This window comes from Mesoplodon mirus (assembly GCF_964341445.2).
Source record: "Mesoplodon mirus genome assembly, chromosome: 3".
Taxonomy (NCBI): Eukaryota; Metazoa; Chordata; class Mammalia; order Artiodactyla; family Ziphiidae; genus Mesoplodon; species Mesoplodon mirus.
Genome location: NC_138978.1, coordinates 96,073,972 through 96,080,518, shown reverse-complemented (window position 1 = coordinate 96,080,518; position 6,547 = coordinate 96,073,972). Strand labels below are relative to the sequence as shown.

The 6,547-nt window shown below is 39.8% G+C and overlaps 1 pseudogene across 1 annotated transcript; it reads left to right on the top strand.

The window, feature by feature from the left end:
• The first annotated feature begins 2,015 nt into the window (after nt 1–2,015).
• LOC309800822 (protein CDV3 homolog) lies at nt 2,016–3,902 on the top strand (annotated as a pseudogene). Its single transcript has 2 exons — nt 2,016–2,459; nt 3,197–3,902. The product of its transcript is annotated as a protein CDV3 homolog (transcript).
• The last annotated feature ends 2,645 nt before the right edge of the window (nt 3,903–6,547 follow it).

The following is a 6,547-nucleotide window of genomic DNA, read 5'->3' as shown; positions in this document are numbered from 1 at the left end:
TAGAGGCTTACCATACAGACAACAAATTTCCTATAACCTAACATTCTATGGTTGATAAAATCAACCATACTGTTAACCACATGGTCTTCATTTCTCCATTCATTTAATAAATATGTACTGAGCTCCTTCTAAGTACCTAGAATTGTGCTACACACAAAACAGTATGAAAAAACAGCCATGCCCTCTGTTCTAAAAGAACATATAGTCTGGCTGGGGCAGACTGAGGCAGAAATTGTTAGTTTCCTAAACAATTTCCATTCTCTCTTCTTCTCTAAAAGAAACCTGATTCTTGTACGGGGAGCAATATGTCCAGCCCCACATAATGGATCATGATAGTTTAAACCCATGATTCTCAAACTGTGTGCCCAGTCTCCAAGGGTGCCAGAGTAAACTCACTGGGTGCGGGGGAATAGCATATTTTAATTTTCAAGGTAAATGCAGTGAGACTCAACATCTGTTGGACAGCACATACTACTAGCTTAGAGTACAGATTTTTTCATTTTTTTTGTTGTTTGTTTTTTTCTCGGTACGCGGGCCTCTCACTGTTGTGGCCTCTCCCGTTGCGGAGCACAGGCTCCGGACGCTCAGGCTCAGCAGCCATGGCTCACGGGCCCAGCCGCTCTGCGGCATGTGGGATCTTCCCGGACCGGGGCACGAACCCATGTCCCCTGTATCGGCAGGTGGACTCTCAACCACTGCGCCACCAGGGAAGCCCAGGGTACAGTTTTCATATGCGATTACTATATACCTTTAGACTATGCCATATCATTGCAAAACTGGATTTTCAGTGGTTGCTGTGACTGGAAAACAAAGAAAGTATGGCACAAAAATCATGTAGAATGAGAAATGGCACTATCCAATCTGATGCCAATGTTTGAGAAGTTATGGAATACCCCACAGGAAATACCCATTAACAACACATGGTTATTTAAGAATGAAAAAGGTATTACTTTTCTTTCAATTTATGTGCATAATTTATTCAAACAGCTACTAAGTTGTAAATAGAACTTTTATGTATTTCTTTTGGCACCACGAAAATATTTACTGAGATCTCAAGGGAGCTGTGAACCATGAAAGTTTGGAAACCTTTGGTGAAAGCCAATCATGTAAATCCTGTTTCCTGTTTCCTCAGCTTCCTTGCATCTAGAGGTGACCATATGAGCCAATTCCAGCCTAAGCAGAAATCTGCTGGGGGTGAGGGAGGAAGGAAGGTGCTGAGAGAGCATTTACTTTCCTGATAAAAGGGGAAAATGACTAAGACTGTTAGTTGCCCTTCAAAAGTCCAATTCCTTTAGTCGTAAAATCCTACAAGTTTTAGCTACAGACTACATGCTCCAGTCTCCTTTCCAGCTACATGTGACCAACTGACTAAGCTCTGGCCAAAGGTACAGGAGCAGAAGTGATACATGCAAATTCTGGAGCATACTCTAAAAAGGAATGGGTGTGCCTTCTAGTTCTTTTCCCTTTCTCATCAAGGCCCAGATAATTTAAACAATTAGCCTCAAATACACATAAATAATATCAGCAGAACTCAGATAAGAATGTTAGGCCTCCTTATTTCTAATCCACTGTACTTTCTATATACTACACTCATTGGGGTCTTAGAAATCTCTGCTATAACTCTATACACTATATTTGGTATGTTAGTATAATAAAGTCTCTTTGATATGATGCCATACTATTGATTCAAAATAATAACAGGATAAATTCACATTATTATGATGCATAAACCATAGCACCTCAGTTAATAAGCAAGATTTAGTTAGTGAGTCAACTGAGTTTCTTAACCTGAACAACTTAGGACTGGACTCCAGCTCATGGTAGGTTACCTCTCCAAGGTGCAGGTCACATGATACTTGGACAGTTCTATGACTAGGAGTAGCAAAGAGGTGGAGATTTAACCATTGCTCCACGAATGAGAGTTTCTCTTAATTGAGGTGGGAATATGAAAAAGTGACATAAAGACAAGTGTACATAAAGACAAAAGGATGGGGCGCAGGGACCCGGCTGGGCTACAGCGGGACCGCAGGCAGGGAGGCCATGGGCCCCGGGGCCTCCACCCAGGTTGTGACAAAGGATGCAGATGAGTGGAAAGAATTTGAGCAAAAAGAGGTTGATCACAGCAGCCTAAGAGTTAAAGCAATGCAAATAAGTGAAAAGGAAGAAGATGAAAATGAAAAAAGAGAAGATCCAGGTGATAATTGGGAAGAAGGTAGAGGTGGTGGTGGTGATGTAGAAAAATCTTCAGGTACCTGGAATAAAACAGCTCCCGTATAAGCATCTCCTGCTCCAGTAGTTGTTACAGAAACCCCAGAACTGACAATGGCTAGAGGAGTGTATAGGCCTCTTGGGGTCAGGTTGACCACAGCAAGGAAAGCACCACAAGGACCACTAGAAATCTACAGTGATACACAGTTCCCATCCCCGCAGTCCACTGCCAAGCATGTAGAAAGCCAGAACAGATATTTAAAATGAATGCTACCTGGAGTTAAATGATCACGTATGGCACATCCACATCTTATTTAGGGACATGAATTTTTTACAAAGTAAATAAAATGGGAAGAAATGTAAATGACATCAAATGGAAATTTTTCAGGGTGGCTTTTAAATTAAATCTCAGCCTTTTTGCCTCTTTGAGAGCACAGCTGGCTTGAATTTAAACCTCCACTTTGACTTGTTCCTCTGATCTGTCCTACAGTGATTCACCACACTCATCTTTATGTGATCCACTCCCATAAAGTAGAAGTGTGGAGAGGTCTTTGAATAATGAGTAGAACTTTACTTGAATGAGGAAATTGTTGCCCTTACTTTATGCATAAAGAAAGAGATATGTATTGTCTATTATTTGCTAAGAGTAAAAGTGAGTCTTAGAAGGAATCACCATGTCATTATACAGCTTTTTAACTTTCCAATTGTCTTGAAGTCGGTCCCAAAATAGGTTTTCAGTTAATAATATTCAGCAGATTTGCTACCACAGAAAATAGGACTGTAGAGCTTCAGTACAGTATTCTATATTTGTTGCTCAGCTGAAGCCTTAAAAATGGTTTTGATAAGGATTTATAAACCAGTTTCCCCCACCTGTCGCTTCCTCAAGATTTTTCTAAGGGGTGGCTTTTTTTTTTAATTCAAGGAAGGATATTTTCAAAACAACCTAGTGAAGAAGAAATATTTATTGATCACATTTCTTTTCCCTTAGGGATAAAGAAATGGAGAAGAGCTTTGAAGTAGTAAGACACAAAACTAGAGGTAGGGATGAGGTTTCAAAAAACCAGGCCCTTAAGCTTCAGCTAGACAACCAGCATGCTGTGCTTGAGAATCAGAAAAGCAGCCACACACAGTACAATTAAGGAATGGTGTTTGCTAACCCTTCTAAGGTAACTAGACCACAGCTAACCACCACGGACAGCCATCCGTCATCTATCTGATCTCTGCTGGATCTACAACTGATGCAGATAGCTCGGTATACGGGATCAGCCCTATTGCACTATGGAAGTTTAAAGTGTCACAATTGCTCTTTACGTGTATTGGATTTAGGGGGATTTTCATTATTATATAAATGTGTGAACTAGATTCAGCAACGTTCTTTCATAATTACTCTGCAAACACAAAAGAAACAAAAACTGCAGCCAGTGGTCATTTCAAAATCTTTTTATGTTCAGATACTGAGCCTTCATAAGGGTTGACTACCTCAGATTTGCTGCACTCATTGTGGACTTCATGTGGATCACAATGTCTGGATAAGAAGGTTACAGCTTTTAAGTGCTGATGAGAAACTTGAAACCAGCTCTACTGGATTCCTATCAGAAATCCTGCAGAAAGTCAGCCATCTGGGTTCTGATCTGCTGTAAAAGATGAAGATTTAAGTGACCTTAATTAACCTGTCCTGTGCCCCATCCATAAGGAATACTCTGTAGTGCACTGTGGCTATGTTAGACTTCCTGGAACATGCTGCTCTCAAAAGAACTGATGTGTTCAGATAATCTGTGTAGGGCTGTGATTTATAATTTAAACTTTGAGTTGTATTCTGAGGTAAACACAAATTAAATTCAACCAAACTCGGGTTACCAAGTGGGAAAGGGTGGGGGGGAATAATCTTATTTCTTTTAGTAATTTTTTGTTCCGGTAGTGCTCTTTCTGTGTTCCATATTAAGGAATTTTTTGTTTTTGTTTTTGTTTTTTGCTTTGACTTGGAATAGTTCTTTGACAGAGCATATTGCTTGGCTAAGTAACCTGAAACATGCATTAGAATTGTGAAATGTCTCATGAATATGTCAATCCCTAGAGTAGAAACAAATGGGCTTTTATGTAAAGGGCAGTAGATGCAGGGGGCTCTACTTCAGGTGATGCTAAAGCCTCCTCTAATCAGGTCTAAGTTGTATAGTAAACTGTAGTGGAAAGAGTATGGTTTCTGCTCGGGCCAAGGGAGTCACGGACGTGTCCTTATAACTTCAAAGCAGTGAGAGCAGAACCTCAATATAAAACCCACTGCAGTTTCATGGATCTTGCATGATCTCTGACAAGAATTCCAGATGCACTTGTACCCAAATGTTTAAGGTATTAGACATTCTGTAGATGCAGTGATTGTCCCAGCCTAGCTCTGTCATCAACCTTCTGGTGTGTCTTTTTACGTTGTTCATTTGGAGAGTCGGGGCAAAAGACAGGAGATGTAGCACTTCTGTTTTTAATAATTACAGCTTAAACTATACAGTACTTTTTAGTCCTGAAAAGGACATCGGGACGCTACCCAGGATTACTGAAAAGTTTTTCCATCTAATGAGATAGTCTGGTAATTTCCTAGTTTTGCATCTTCGGTTTAATAGAAATATTTCAAAGTGGCATGTGACCACTTGATGCAGAGTCTGGGTTTCTCTATAATAAAATCCCTTTGCCAAATGTAGGAGTTGCAGACTTGCTACTGGCAAGAGTGAAGCAAATGGGTGAGTAAAATTATCCTGATGCAGGAGCATTTTCCTCTAGGAGTTCAGTCTTGATAAAAGTGTCGATGCAGGAATCGCACTCCTAGGAGGGTTACAGAGTCATCAGACAGGACCTGTGAACCATAACTGGGCAATAACGTTGGCATTATTTGAAGTGGCAGGCAGGATGCCTATGTTCTGATGTACTTGGGTACTTGCTGAGCCAGCCAAGGAGAGGTTGGATGATTGAGAAACAAAGGATTCTTGGTTAATCTGAAGAGTTCATTTGGGAGCCAAAAATCTTTTAACAAATAATCTCTTGGACCTTGAGCCACATATTTCCCCTGAAAAGTATGCATTTTTTTCCAGCAAAATTTTGTTGGGGGTTACGTTATATTAAGGAATGAACTGAGATGAATATGTGGAAATGTTACTTAATGGAACAGAAATCTGAAGACTTGCAGGAGATTTAAAAATTCCAACCCTTGATATAACTTTTTAAAAGATTGTGAAATTATCAAAATGCACATGAATCAAGTTTTAATATGCTGTATGATGGGTGGATGAGGCTGTCCATTGTAGCATTTCTTTCTTTGAATTCTCAGGCATGGTTTGGCAGTGCAAAAACTCTGTAACATTAACAAATTCAATAAAAAGTAAATATAAGGGGAAAAAAAGACAAAAGATTACTTCAGGACAGACGTGAATTTTAAGATTATAAAATAGCAAAAGAATTCATAAAAAGTGGAGCAAGGGCTAAGACATCCCATCTGAGACAGTTGACTTTGTAACTAAGTTACTGGGAGTTGCATAAGAAAACATCAAAAGGGATTTCAAAGCACAATAAAATTTATTTCTTTAAAAACACATAACAATATTTCTTCTGACATCTGCCATGCTCAGAGTCACACTACATCCAAAATTACTTAATCCTCCAAAAATCCATAAAAGAATGGTTGAATCTCTAAGAAGATGATAATGACCAATGATGTCTACAGTGCAAACCTGTGTACTCCAAGCCACAGGATTTCAGACAGGACTGTACAGTGTTTTCAAAGCCATAGTTACTGAGTTAAAATTTTGTGATGATCCAGAGATCCTCACGTTTCATGGCACTGTCCTGGATGGCTTCTCCCAAGAGACATTCATACCCATGTGTTTTGGCCATACCAATATGATGAGCATCACATTCTTTCAGTGAGTATATCACAGCTTCATCGCAATAAACACCCTTAGGGTGTACCTAGGAAAACAAAAAAAGGAAGATGATGATCACTAATATTTTAGGAGGGTTACATTTTTACTATTGTTTCCCATTAACTTTGGGTCCCTAATGTCATGTGGATGACTTCTTTGTGTAATTAAAATCTTTTTAAAACATGAGGTTGAAAATGAACATATGGTAAATTTATTTAACATCTAACTGAAAAAAGGGGGACATCTGGGGACTTCCCTGGTGGTGCAGTGGTTAAGAATCCGCCTGCCAATGCACGGGACACGGGTTCGATCCCCAATGCACAGGACAAGGGTTCGATCCCTGGTCCGGGAAGATCCCACATGCCATGGATCAACTAAGCCCATGTGCCACAATTACTGAGCCTGCACTCTAGAGTCCACGAGCCAACATTACT